A 12,472-nucleotide genomic window follows, 5' to 3' on the forward strand; every position below is an offset into this window, starting at 1 on the left:
CCATCTTGAGCCCGCCCTGGTGCGCAGCCCAGCCAAGGTTTGCGCACCAAGGTGCCCACCCTGGCGAAGGTGCGCGCCCGGGCAATTAACCCAACTTCCAACTTCGCGCGCGCCAGGGTGGGAGCGCACCCAACAACCGGGCCTGGGAAGAGCCAATGCGAGAAACCCCACCAAACTCTCTGACAAAAAAAGAGGGGGCGCTCCAGTAACCCCGCTTCGGAGCGCACCCTGGGCAAACCCAGCCAAGGTGCCCACCCCGGCCAAGGTGCAGGCGAGGTGCGCACCCGGGGCAAACCGGGCTCCGACAACGTGCACGCCGCACCTTGGAGCACACTTCGTAGCGCTCCCGGGTGCGCACCTCAGAGCACACCAAGGTGGGCAGCGAGGTGCGCACCTTTGATGCGCTGCCTTCACTAATTTCCAGAAAAGGCAAAAAAAAAAGGAGATTTTAAAATTTCCGTTTTGAAAGATAGTGAAAAAAACGGAACGCGCGTGCCATCTTGAGCCCGCCCTGGTGCGCAGCCCAGGTAAGGTGCCACCCTGGCAAAGGTGCGCACCCGGGCAATTAACCCTACTTCCGACTTCGTGCGCGCCAGGGTGGCAACCGGGCCTCGGAAGAGCCAATGCGAGAAACCCCACCAAACGCTCCGACAAAAAAAGAGGCGGCGCTCCAATAACCCCGCTTCGGAGCGCAGCCGGGGCAAACCAAGCCAAGGTGCCCACCCCGACGAAGGTGCACGCGAGGTGCGCACCCGGGGCAAACCGGGCTCCGACAACGTGCACGCAGCACCTTGGAGCACACTTCGAAGCACTCCCGGGTGCCCACCGGCGTTGCGCACCGTGGTGGGCAGCGAGGTGCGCACCTTTGATGCGCTGCCTTCACTAATTTCCAGAAAAAGGCAAAAAAAAATGAGATTTTAAAATTTCCGTTTTGAAAGATAGTGAAAAAAAAGGAACGCGGGTGCCATCTTGAGCCCGCCCTGGTGCGCAGCCCAGGCAAGGCATGCGCACCAAGGTGCCCACCCGAGGTGCACACCCGGGGCAAACCGGGCTCCGACTTCGTGCAGGCCGCACCTTGGAGCACACTTCGGAGCGCTCCTTGGTGCGCACCATGGTGCCCACCAGGGCGCACCCGAGGCAAACCGGGCTCCGACTTCGTGCACGCCGCACCTTGGAGCACACATCGGAGCGCTCCCAGGTTCGCACCAGCGTTGCGCACCTTTGATGCGCTGCCTTCACTAATTTCCAGAAAAGGCAAAAAAAAACGATATTTTAAAATTTCCGTTCTGAAAGATAGTGAAAAAAACGGAACGCGGGTGCCATCTTGAGCCCTTCCTGATGCGCAGCCCAGGCAAGTTGTGCGCACCAAGGTGCCCACCCTGGCGGAGGTGCGCGCCCGGGGCAAACCGGGCTCCGACTTCGTGCACTGCATGGTGCCCACCAAGGCGCGCAACCCAGCCAAGGTGCCCACCGCAGCGAAGGTGCACGCGAGGTGCGCACCCGAGGTGCACACCCGGGGCAAACCGGGCTCCGACTTCGTGCACGCCGCACCTTGGAGCACACTTCAGAGCGCTCCTTGGTACGCACCAGGGCGCGCAACCCAGCCAAGGTGCTCACCCCGGCGAAGGTGCACGCGAGGTGCGCACCCGGGGCAAACCGGGCTCGGACTTCGTGCACGCCGCACCTTGGAGCACACATCGGAGCGCTCCCGGGTTCGCACCAGCATTGCGCACCTTTGATGCGCTGCCTTCACTAATTTCCAGAAAAGGCAAAAAAAAGAAAAAAATGAGATTTTAAAATTTCCGTTTTGAAAGATAGTGAAAAAAACGGAACGCGGGTGCCATCTTGAGCCCGCCCTGGTGTGCAGCCCAGGCAAGTTGTGCGCACCAAGGCACCCACCCTGGCCAAGGTGGGTCACGGGGTGGGTCCTAGGGTGGGTAACGGGGTGGGTACTAAGGTGCGTGCCAAGGTGGGTCATAGGGTGGGTGCCAAGGTGGGCACCAGGGTGGGTGTGCACCAACCCTAGCCAGGGTAGGTCACGGGGTGGTTGTCGGGGTGGGCGTCAAGGAGCCAAGGTGGGTGGCAAGTAGCCAAGTTGCGTGCCAAGGTGGGTGTCGGGGTGGGTGCCAAGGATCCAAGGTGGGTGCCAAGGAACCAAGGTGGGTGTCTGGGTGGGTGCCGAGGTGGGAGCCAGGGTGGGTCCCAAGGTGAGTGCAAAGGTGGGTGCCAGGGTCAAGGTGAGTGCCAATGTGGGTTCCAAGGTGCCAGGGTCAGGGTGAGTGCCAATGTGGGTTCAAAGGTGCTAAGTTGGGTGCGAGGTTGGGTGCGAGGGTGGGTGGGTGCCAAGGTGTGCTAGGTGGAAGCCCGGGTGGGTCGGCATCCCATGGGTGTCGAGTTGGGTGCCTGATGGGTGCTTCTTGTCAAGTTTTAGTCGTCGGGACTCATTTCGAGCCTTAGAGGTCGTTTCTTGTCCGGTTGCCCTGTCTTCGACCTGGGAACCCAATTTTGGTCCTCGGGTCCCATTTTTTTTTGTCTCGCATCCCACTTTTGGCCTGTGGCCTTTTCGGGGTCGATTCTCGTTTTGGGCATCAGAGCATGTTTCTTCTCCTAAAACCCAATATTTGTTTATTAAGTCTCGGAACACATTTTTGTTCTCGTGGACCCATCATGGGTCTTGGAACGCATTTGTGGTCCTTGGGTCCCATTTTGCATCCCGAAACTTGTGTTTTGGTGCTTGATCCCTATTTTGGGTGCCCACCTTGCACCAAGTGCGCACCCGGGGCAAACCGAGCGCCTTGGTGCACCGGGGCAAGATCGAGCGTGCACCCGAGGCGCCCCGAACATGCACCAAGGTGCACTCGGCCCACATGTGAGCGCAGGTCGTTGCGCCCGAGGTGGTGTGTGGGCACCGCGTTGCAGACGGGACACTGCACGCACACGACGCCCCCTCCAGGTGCACGCACGTAGGCCGGGCCGGGTGCACACCCGACGCCCTAGCAAGGTGCGCGCACCCGGGCAGGGCTCACACTTGGCGAACGGGGCGCACTTCGCGAGGGAGGGTGTGCACCTCGACGGGGGTGGGTGGCCGGGGTGGATTCGCACGTGGGTCGCGGTTTGCTAAGTACACACTGCGACAAGCTCATAACGGGTGCGATCATACCAGCGTTAGTGCACCGGATCCCATCAGAACTCCGCAGTTAAGCGCGCTTGGGCCGGAGTAGTACTGGGATGGGTGACCTCCCGGGAAGTCCCGGTGTTGCACCCTTTTTTAGTTTTTCGCCGGGCGTCGCAATGCTATTTGAATAAACCTTTTGCCCGTTTGCGTTCTCGTCGGGGCCGGGCCGGGCCGGGGTGCGCTGCCCGCACTACCGCGCGCGCGGGGGCGACACCGAGCGCGCACCCGAGGCGCCCCGAGCACACAGGCCACGGTGCAACCCGGGCATTGTGCGCGCACCCCGGTGCGCCCGAGGTGCTGCGCGCGCACCCAGGTGAAATCGGTGTGCACCTCGGCCAGTGCGCGCTCGGTCGAGTCGCGCACGTTGGCCAAGGTGCACGGTGATGTTTCTTACTCTAAGGTTCCGCACCAGACGCCCGGGACAGGTGAGCGAAGCTGGGCGGGGCCGGGTGCGCGGCCGGGGCAGGTGCACGCAGCTGGAGAGAGCTTTGGAGCACACTTCGGAGCGCACCAATGATGCGCTCCATTCAAAAGTTTCCTGAAAAGGCAAAAAAAGTTGAGATTATAGAATTTCCCACTTGAGAGATTGTAAAAAAAAAAAATTTAAAATGAAGGAAACGCGGGTGCCAAGGTGTGCGCAGCCCAGCCAAGGTGTGCGCACCAAGGCGCCCACCCTGGCGAAGGTGCACGCAAGGTGCGCACCCGAGGCAAACCGGACAATTAACCCAACTTTCGACTTCGCGCGCACCTTGGAGCGCACTTCGGAGCGCTCCTTGGTGCGCACCAATCTTGGGCACCTCGGAGTGCACCATGGCGCCCACCAAGGTGCGCACCCGGGGCAAACCGAGCTCCGACTTCGTGCGCACCTTGGAGCGCACGAAAGGTGCGCACCATGGCGCCCACCAAGGTGCGCAGCCCAGCCAAGGCGTGCGCATCAAGGTGCGCACCCTGGCGAAGGTGCGCACCCGGGGCAAACCGAGCTCCGACTTCGTGCGCACCTTGGAGCGCACAAAAGGTGCGCAACCCAGCCAAGGTGTGCGCACCCCGGTCAAACCGAGCTCCGAATCGTGCGCACCAGAGGTGCACGCCATCGTGCGCACCTTGGAGCACACTTCGGAGCCCTCCTTGGTGCGCGCCGATGTTGCGCACCTCGGAGCGCACCCGGGGAAAACAATGCAATTAACCCGACTTTCGACTTCGTGGGCACCTCGGAGCGCTCTCGGGTTCGCACCTCGGAGCACACCGAGGTGCGCACCTTTGATGCGCTGCCTTCACCAATTTCCAGAAAAGGCAAGAAAACATTGAGAAGGTGTGCGCACCGAGGTGCCCACCCTGGCGAAGGTGCACGCGAGGTGCGCACCCGGGGCAAACCGGGCTCCGACTTCGTGCACGCCGCACCTTGGAGCACACTTCGGAGCGCTCCTTGGTGCGCACCAGGGCGCGCAACCCAGCCGAGGTGCCCACCCCGGCGAAGGTGCACGCGAGGTGCGCACCCGGGGCAAACCGGGCTCCGACTTCGTGCACGCCATGGTGCCCACCGCGGCGAAGGTGCACGCGAGGTGCGCACCCGGGGCAAACCGGGCTCCGACTTCGTGCACGCCGCACCTTGGAGCACACTTCGGAGCGCTCCTTGGTGCGCACCATGGTGCCCACCAGGGCGCGCAACCCCGCCGAAGGTGCACGCGAGGTGCGCACCCGGGGCAAACCGGGCTCCGACTTCGTGCACGCCGCACCTTGGAGCACACTTCGGAGCGCTCCTTGGTGCGCACCATGGTGCCCACCAGGGCGCGCAACCCCGCCGAAGGTGCACGCGAGGTGCGCACCCGGGGCAAACCGGGCTCCGACTTCGTGCACGCCATGGTGCGCACCGCGGCGAAGGTGCGCACCCGGGGCAAACCGGGCTCCGACTTCGTGCACGCCGCACCTTGGAGCACACTTCGGAGCGCTCCTTGGTGCGCACCAGGGCGCGCAACCCAGCCGAGGTGCCCACCCCGGCGAAGGTGCACGCGAGGTGCGTACCCGGGGCAAACCGGGCTCCGACTTCGTGCACGCCGCACCTTGGAGCACACTTCGGAGCGCTCCTTGGTGCGCACCATGGTGCCCACCAGGCCGCGCAACCCAGCCAAGGTGTGCGCACCAAGGTGCACGCGAGGTGCGCACCCGGGGCAAACCGGGGTCCGACTTCGTGCACGCCGCACCTTGGAGCACACATCGGGGCGCTCCCGGGTTCGCACCGGCGTTGCGCACCGTGGTGGGCACCTCGGAGCACACCAAGGTGGGCAGCGAGGTGCGCACCTTTGATGCGATGCCTTCACTAATTTCCATAAAAGGCAAAAAAAAAACGAGATTTTAAAATTTCCGTTTTGAAAGATAGTGAGAAAAAGGGAATGCTGGTGCCATCTTGAGCCCGCCCTGGTGCGCAGCCCAGCCAAGGTGTGCGCACCAAGGTGCCCACCCTGGCGAAGGTGCGCGCCCGGGCAATTAACCCAACTTCCAACTTCGCGCGCGCCAGGGTGGGAGCGCACCCAACAACCGGGCCTGGGAAGAGCCAATGCGAGAAACCCCACCAAACGCTCTGACAAAAAAAGAGGGGGCGCTCCAGTAACCCCGCTTCGGAGCGCACCCTGGGCAAACCCAGCCAAGGTGCCCACCCCGGCCAAGGTGCAGGCGAGGTGCGCACCCGGGGCAAACCGGGCTCCGACAACGTGCACGCCGCACCTTGGAGCACACTTCGTAGCGCTCCCGGGTGCGCACCTCAGAGCACACCAAGGTGGGCAGCGAGGTGCGCACCTTTGATGCGCTGCCTTCACTAATTTCCAGAAAAGGCAAAAAAAAAAGGAGATTTTAAAATTTCCGTTTTGAAAGATAGTGAAAAAAACGGAACGCGCGTGCCATCTTGAGCCCGCCCTGGTGCGCAGCCCAGGTAAGGTGCCCACCCTGGCAAAGGTGCGCACCCGGGCAATTAACCCTACTTCCGACTTCGTGCGCGCCAGGGTGGCAACCGGGCCTCGGAAGAGCCAATGCGAGAAACCCCACCAAACGCTCCGACAAAAAAAGAGGCGGCGCTCCAATAACCCCGCTTCGGAGCGCAGCCGGGGCAAACCCAGCCAAGGTGCCCACCCCGACGAAGGTGCACGCGAGGTGCGCACCCGGGGCAAACCGGGCTCCGACAACGTGCACGCAGCACCTTGGAGCACACTTCGAAGCACTCCCGGGTGCCCACCGGCGTTGCGCACCGTGGTGGGCAGCGAGGTGCGCACCTTTGATGCGCTGCCTTCACTAATTTCCAGAAAAAGGCAAAAAAAAATGAGATTTTAAAATTTCCGTTTTGAAAGATAGTGAAAAAAAAGGAACGCGGGTGCCATCTTGAGCCCGCCCTGGTGCGCAGCCCAGGCAAGGCATGCGCACCAAGGTGCCCACCCGAGGTGCACACCCGGGGCAAACCGGGCTCCGACTTCGTGCAGGCCGCACCTTGGAGCACACTTCGGAGCGCTCCTTGGTGCGCACCATGGTGCCCACCAGGGCGCGCAACCCAGCCAAGGTCTGCACACTAAGGTGCCCACCCCGGCGAAGGTGCACGCGAGGTGCGCACCCGGGGCAAACCGGGCTCCGACTTCGTGCACGCCATGGTGCCCACCGCGGCGAAGGTGCACGCGAGGTGCGCACCCGGGGCAAACCGGGCTCCGACTTCGTGCACGCCGCACCTTGGAGCACACTTCGGAGCGCTCCTTGGTGCGCACCATGGTGCCCACCAGGGCGCGCAACCCAGCCAAGGTGTGCGCACCAAGGTGCACGCGAGGTGCGCACCCGGGGCAAACCGGGGTCCGACTTCGTGCACGCCGCACCTTGGAGCACACATCGGAGCGCTCCCAGGTTCGCACCAGCGTTGCGCACCTTTGATGCGCTGCCTTCACTAATTTCCAGAAAAGGCAAAAAAAAACGATATTTTAAAATTTCCGTTCTGAAAGATAGTGAAAAAAACGGAACGCGGGTGCCATCTTGAGCCCTTCCTGGTGCGCAGCCCAGGCAAGTTGTGCGCACCAAGGTGCCCACCCTGGCGGAGGTGCGCGCCCGGGGCAAACCGGGCTCCGACTTCGTGCACTGCATGGTGCCCACCAAGGCGCGCAACCCAGCCAAGGTGCCCACCGCAGCGAAGGTGCACGCGAGGTGCACACCCGGGGCAAACCGGGCTCCGACTTCGTGCACGCCGCACCTTGGAGCACACTTCAGAGCGCTCCTTGGTGCGCACCAGGGCGCGCAACCCAGCCGAGGTGCCCACCCCGGCGAAGGTGCACGCGAGGTGCGCACCCGGGGCAAACCGGGCTCCGACTTCGTGCACGCCATGGTGCCCACCGCGGCGAAGGTGCGCACCCGGGGCAAACCGGGCTCCGACTTCGTGCACGCCGCACCTTGGAGCACACTTCGGAGCGCTCCTTGGTGCGCACCATGGTGCCCACCAGGCCGCGCAACCCAGCCAAGGTGTGCGCACCAAGGTGCACGCGAGGTGCGCACCCGGGGCAAACCGGGGTCCGACTTCGTGCACGCCGCACCTTGGAGCACACATCGGGGCGCTCCCGGGTTCGCACCGGCGTTGCGCACCGTGGTGGGCACCTCGGAGCACACCAAGGTGGGCAGCGAGGTGCGCACCTTTGATGCGATGCCTTCACTAATTTCCATAAAAGGCAAAAAAAAAACGAGATTTTAAAATTTCCGTTTTGAAAGATAGTGAGAAAAAGGGAATGCTGGTGCCATCTTGAGCCCGCCCTGGTGCGCAGCCCAGCCAAGGTTTGCGCACCAAGGTGCCCACCCTGGCGAAGGTGCGCGCCCGGGCAATTAACCCAACTTCCAACTTCGCGCGCGCCAGGGTGGGAGCGCACCCAACAACCGGGCCTGGGAAGAGCCAATGCGAGAAACCCCACCAAACTCTCTGACAAAAAAAGAGGGGGCGCTCCAGTAACCCCGCTTCGGAGCGCACCCTGGGCAAACCCAGCCAAGGTGCCCACCCCGGCCAAGGTGCAGGCGAGGTGCGCACCCGGGGCAAACCGGGCTCCGACAACGTGCACGCCGCACCTTGGAGCACACTTCGTAGCGCTCCCGGGTGCGCACCTCAGAGCACACCAAGGTGGGCAGCGAGGTGCGCACCTTTGATGCGCTGCCTTCACTAATTTCCAGAAAAGGCAAAAAAAAAAGGAGATTTTAAAATTTCCGTTTTGAAAGATAGTGAAAAAAACGGAACGCGCGTGCCATCTTGAGCCCGCCCTGGTGCGCAGCCCAGGTAAGGTGCCACCCTGGCAAAGGTGCGCACCCGGGCAATTAACCCTACTTCCGACTTCGTGCGCGCCAGGGTGGCAACCGGGCCTCGGAAGAGCCAATGCGAGAAACCCCACCAAACGCTCCGACAAAAAAAGAGGCGGCGCTCCAATAACCCCGCTTCGGAGCGCAGCCGGGGCAAACCAAGCCAAGGTGCCCACCCCGACGAAGGTGCACGCGAGGTGCGCACCCGGGGCAAACCGGGCTCCGACAACGTGCACGCAGCACCTTGGAGCACACTTCGAAGCACTCCCGGGTGCCCACCGGCGTTGCGCACCGTGGTGGGCAGCGAGGTGCGCACCTTTGATGCGCTGCCTTCACTAATTTCCAGAAAAAGGCAAAAAAAAATGAGATTTTAAAATTTCCGTTTTGAAAGATAGTGAAAAAAAAGGAACGCGGGTGCCATCTTGAGCCCGCCCTGGTGCGCAGCCCAGGCAAGGCATGCGCACCAAGGTGCCCACCCGAGGTGCACACCCGGGGCAAACCGGGCTCCGACTTCGTGCAGGCCGCACCTTGGAGCACACTTCGGAGCGCTCCTTGGTGCGCACCATGGTGCCCACCAGGGCGCACCCGAGGCAAACCGGGCTCCGACTTCGTGCACGCCGCACCTTGGAGCACACATCGGAGCGCTCCCAGGTTCGCACCAGCGTTGCGCACCTTTGATGCGCTGCCTTCACTAATTTCCAGAAAAGGCAAAAAAAAACGATATTTTAAAATTTCCGTTCTGAAAGATAGTGAAAAAAACGGAACGCGGGTGCCATCTTGAGCCCTTCCTGATGCGCAGCCCAGGCAAGTTGTGCGCACCAAGGTGCCCACCCTGGCGGAGGTGCGCGCCCGGGGCAAACCGGGCTCCGACTTCGTGCACTGCATGGTGCCCACCAAGGCGCGCAACCCAGCCAAGGTGCCCACCGCAGCGAAGGTGCACGCGAGGTGCGCACCCGAGGTGCACACCCGGGGCAAACCGGGCTCCGACTTCGTGCACGCCGCACCTTGGAGCACACTTCAGAGCGCTCCTTGGTACGCACCAGGGCGCGCAACCCAGCCAAGGTGCTCACCCCGGCGAAGGTGCACGCGAGGTGCGCACCCGGGGCAAACCGGGCTCGGACTTCGTGCACGCCGCACCTTGGAGCACACATCGGAGCGCTCCCGGGTTCGCACCAGCATTGCGCACCTTTGATGCGCTGCCTTCACTAATTTCCAGAAAAGGCAAAAAAAAGAAAAAAATGAGATTTTAAAATTTCCGTTTTGAAAGATAGTGAAAAAAACGGAACGCGGGTGCCATCTTGAGCCCGCCCTGGTGTGCAGCCCAGGCAAGTTGTGCGCACCAAGGCACCCACCCTGGCCAAGGTGGGTCACGGGGTGGGTCCTAGGGTGGGTAACGGGGTGGGTACTAAGGTGCGTGCCAAGGTGGGTCATAGGGTGGGTGCCAAGGTGGGCACCAGGGTGGGTGTGCACCAACCCTAGCCAGGGTAGGTCACGGGGTGGTTGTCGGGGTGGGCGTCAAGGAGCCAAGGTGGGTGGCAAGTAGCCAAGTTGCGTGCCAAGGTGGGTGTCGGGGTGGGTGCCAAGGATCCAAGGTGGGTGCCAAGGAACCAAGGTGGGTGTCTGGGTGGGTGCCGAGGTGGGAGCCAGGGTGGGTCCCAAGGTGAGTGCAAAGGTGGGTGCCAGGGTCAAGGTGAGTGCCAATGTGGGTTCCAAGGTGCCAGGGTCAGGGTGAGTGCCAATGTGGGTTCAAAGGTGCTAAGTTGGGTGCGAGGTTGGGTGCGAGGGTGGGTGGGTGCCAAGGTGTGCTAGGTGGAAGCCCGGGTGGGTCGGCATCCCATGGGTGTCGAGTTGGGTGCCTGATGGGTGCTTCTTGTCAAGTTTTAGTCGTCGGGACTCATTTCGAGCCTTAGAGGTCGTTTCTTGTCCGGTTGCCCTGTCTTCGACCTGGGAACCCAATTTTGGTCCTCGGGTCCCATTTTTTTTTGTCTCGCATCCCACTTTTGGCCTGTGGCCTTTTCGGGGTCGATTCTCGTTTTGGGCATCAGAGCATGTTTCTTCTCCTAAAACCCAATATTTGTTTATTAAGTCTCGGAACACATTTTTGTTCTCGTGGACCCATCATGGGTCTTGGAACGCATTTGTGGTCCTTGGGTCCCATTTTGCATCCCGAAACTTGTGTTTTGGTGCTTGATCCCTATTTTGGGTGCCCACCTTGCACCAAGTGCGCACCCGGGGCAAACCGAGCGCCTTGGTGCACCGGGGCAAGATCGAGCGTGCACCCGAGGCGCCCCGAACATGCACCAAGGTGCACTCGGCCCACATGTGAGCGCAGGTCGTTGCGCCCGAGGTGGTGTGTGGGCACCGCGTTGCAGACGGGACACTGCACGCACACGACGCCCCCTCCAGGTGCACGCACGTAGGTCGGGCCGGGTGCACACCCGACGCCCTAGCAAGGTGCGCGCACCCGGGCAGGGCTCACACTTGGCGAACGGGGCGCACTTCGCGAGGGAGGGTGTGCACCTCGACGGGGGTGGGTGGCCGGGGTGGATTCGCACGTGGGTCGCGGTTTGCTAAGTACACACTGCGACAAGCTCATAACGGGTGCGATCATACCAGCGTTAGTGCACCGGATCCCATCAGAACTCCGCAGTTAAGCGCGCTTGGGCCGGAGTAGTACTGGGATGGGTGACCTCCCGGGAAGTCCCGGTGTTGCACCCTTTTTTAGTTTTTCGCCGGGCGTCGCAATGCTATTTGAATAAACCTTTTGCCCGTTTGCGTTCTCGTCGGGGCCGGGCCGGGCCGGGGTGCGCTGCCCGCACTACCGCGCGCGCGGGGGCGACACCGAGCGCGCACCCGAGGCGCCCCGAGCACACAGGCCACGGTGCAACCCGGGCGTTGTGCGCGCACCCCGGTGCGCCCGAGGTGCTGCGCGCGCACCCAGGTGAAATCGGTGTGCACCTCGGCCAGTGCGCGCTCGGTCGAGTCGCGCACGTTGGCCAAGGTGCACGGTGATGTTTCTTACTCTAAGGTTCCGCACCAGACGCCCGGGACAGGTGAGCGAAGCTGGGCGGGGCCGGGTGCGCGGCCGGGGCAGGTGCACGCAGCTGGAGAGAGCTTTGGAGCACACTTCGGAGCGCACCAATGATGCGCTCCATTCAAAAGTTTCCTGAAAAGGCAAAAAAAGTTGAGATTATAGAATTTCCCACTTGAGAGATTGTAAAAAAAAAAAATTTAAAATGAAGGAAACGCGGGTGCCAAGGTGTGCGCAGCCCAGCCAAGGTGTGCGCACCAAGGCGCCCACCCTGGCGAAGGTGCACGCAAGGTGCGCACCCGAGGCAAACCGGACAATTAACCCAACTTTCGACTTCGCGCGCACCTTGGAGCGCACTTCGGAGCGCTCCTTGGTGCGCACCAATCTTGGGCACCTCGGAGTGCACCATGGCGCCCACCAAGGTGCGCACCCGGGGCAAACCGAGCTCCGACTTCGTGCGCACCTTGGAGCGCACGAAAGGTGCGCACCATGGCGCCCACCAAGGTGCGCAGCCCAGCCAAGGCGTGCGCATCAAGGTGCGCACCCTGGCGAAGGTGCGCACCCGGGGCAAACCGAGCTCCGACTTCGTGCGCACCTTGGAGCGCACAAAAGGTGCGCAACCCAGCCAAGGTGTGCGCACCCCGGTCAAACCGAGCTCCGAATCGTGCGCACCAGAGGTGCACGCCATCGTGCGCACCTTGGAGCACACTTCGGAGCCCTCCTTGGTGCGCGCCGATGTTGCGCACCTCGGAGCGCACCCGGGGAAAACAATGCAATTAACCCGACTTTCGACTTCGTGGGCACCTCGGAGCGCTCTCGGGTTCGCACCTCGGAGCACACCGAGGTGCGCACCTTTGATGCGCTGCCTTCACCAATTTCCAGAAAAGGCAAGAAAACATTGAGAAGGTGTGCGCACCGAGGTGCCCACCCTGGCGAAGGTGCACGCGAGGTGCGCACCCGGGGCAAACCGG

The 12,472-nt window shown here is 62.4% G+C and overlaps 2 non-coding genes across 2 annotated transcripts; both read left to right on the forward strand.

Annotated features, from left to right (window-relative positions):
* The first annotated feature begins 3,146 nt into the window (after window positions 1–3,146).
* Window positions 3,147–3,265, forward strand: LOC131869723 (5S ribosomal RNA). Its single transcript, XR_009368098.1, has one exon. It is a non-coding gene; the product is annotated as a 5S ribosomal RNA (ribosomal RNA).
* Window positions 3,266–11,069: 7,804 nt separating this feature from the next.
* On the forward strand, window positions 11,070–11,188 carry LOC131869724 (5S ribosomal RNA). The gene has a single exon (XR_009368099.1). It is a non-coding gene; the product is annotated as a 5S ribosomal RNA (ribosomal RNA).
* Window positions 11,189–12,472: the final 1,284 nt, after the last annotated feature.

Source organism: Cryptomeria japonica, unplaced genomic scaffold (assembly GCF_030272615.1).
Source record: "Cryptomeria japonica unplaced genomic scaffold, Sugi_1.0 HiC_scaffold_262, whole genome shotgun sequence".
In the NCBI taxonomy this organism is placed as follows: Eukaryota; Viridiplantae; Streptophyta; class Pinopsida; order Cupressales; family Cupressaceae; genus Cryptomeria; species Cryptomeria japonica.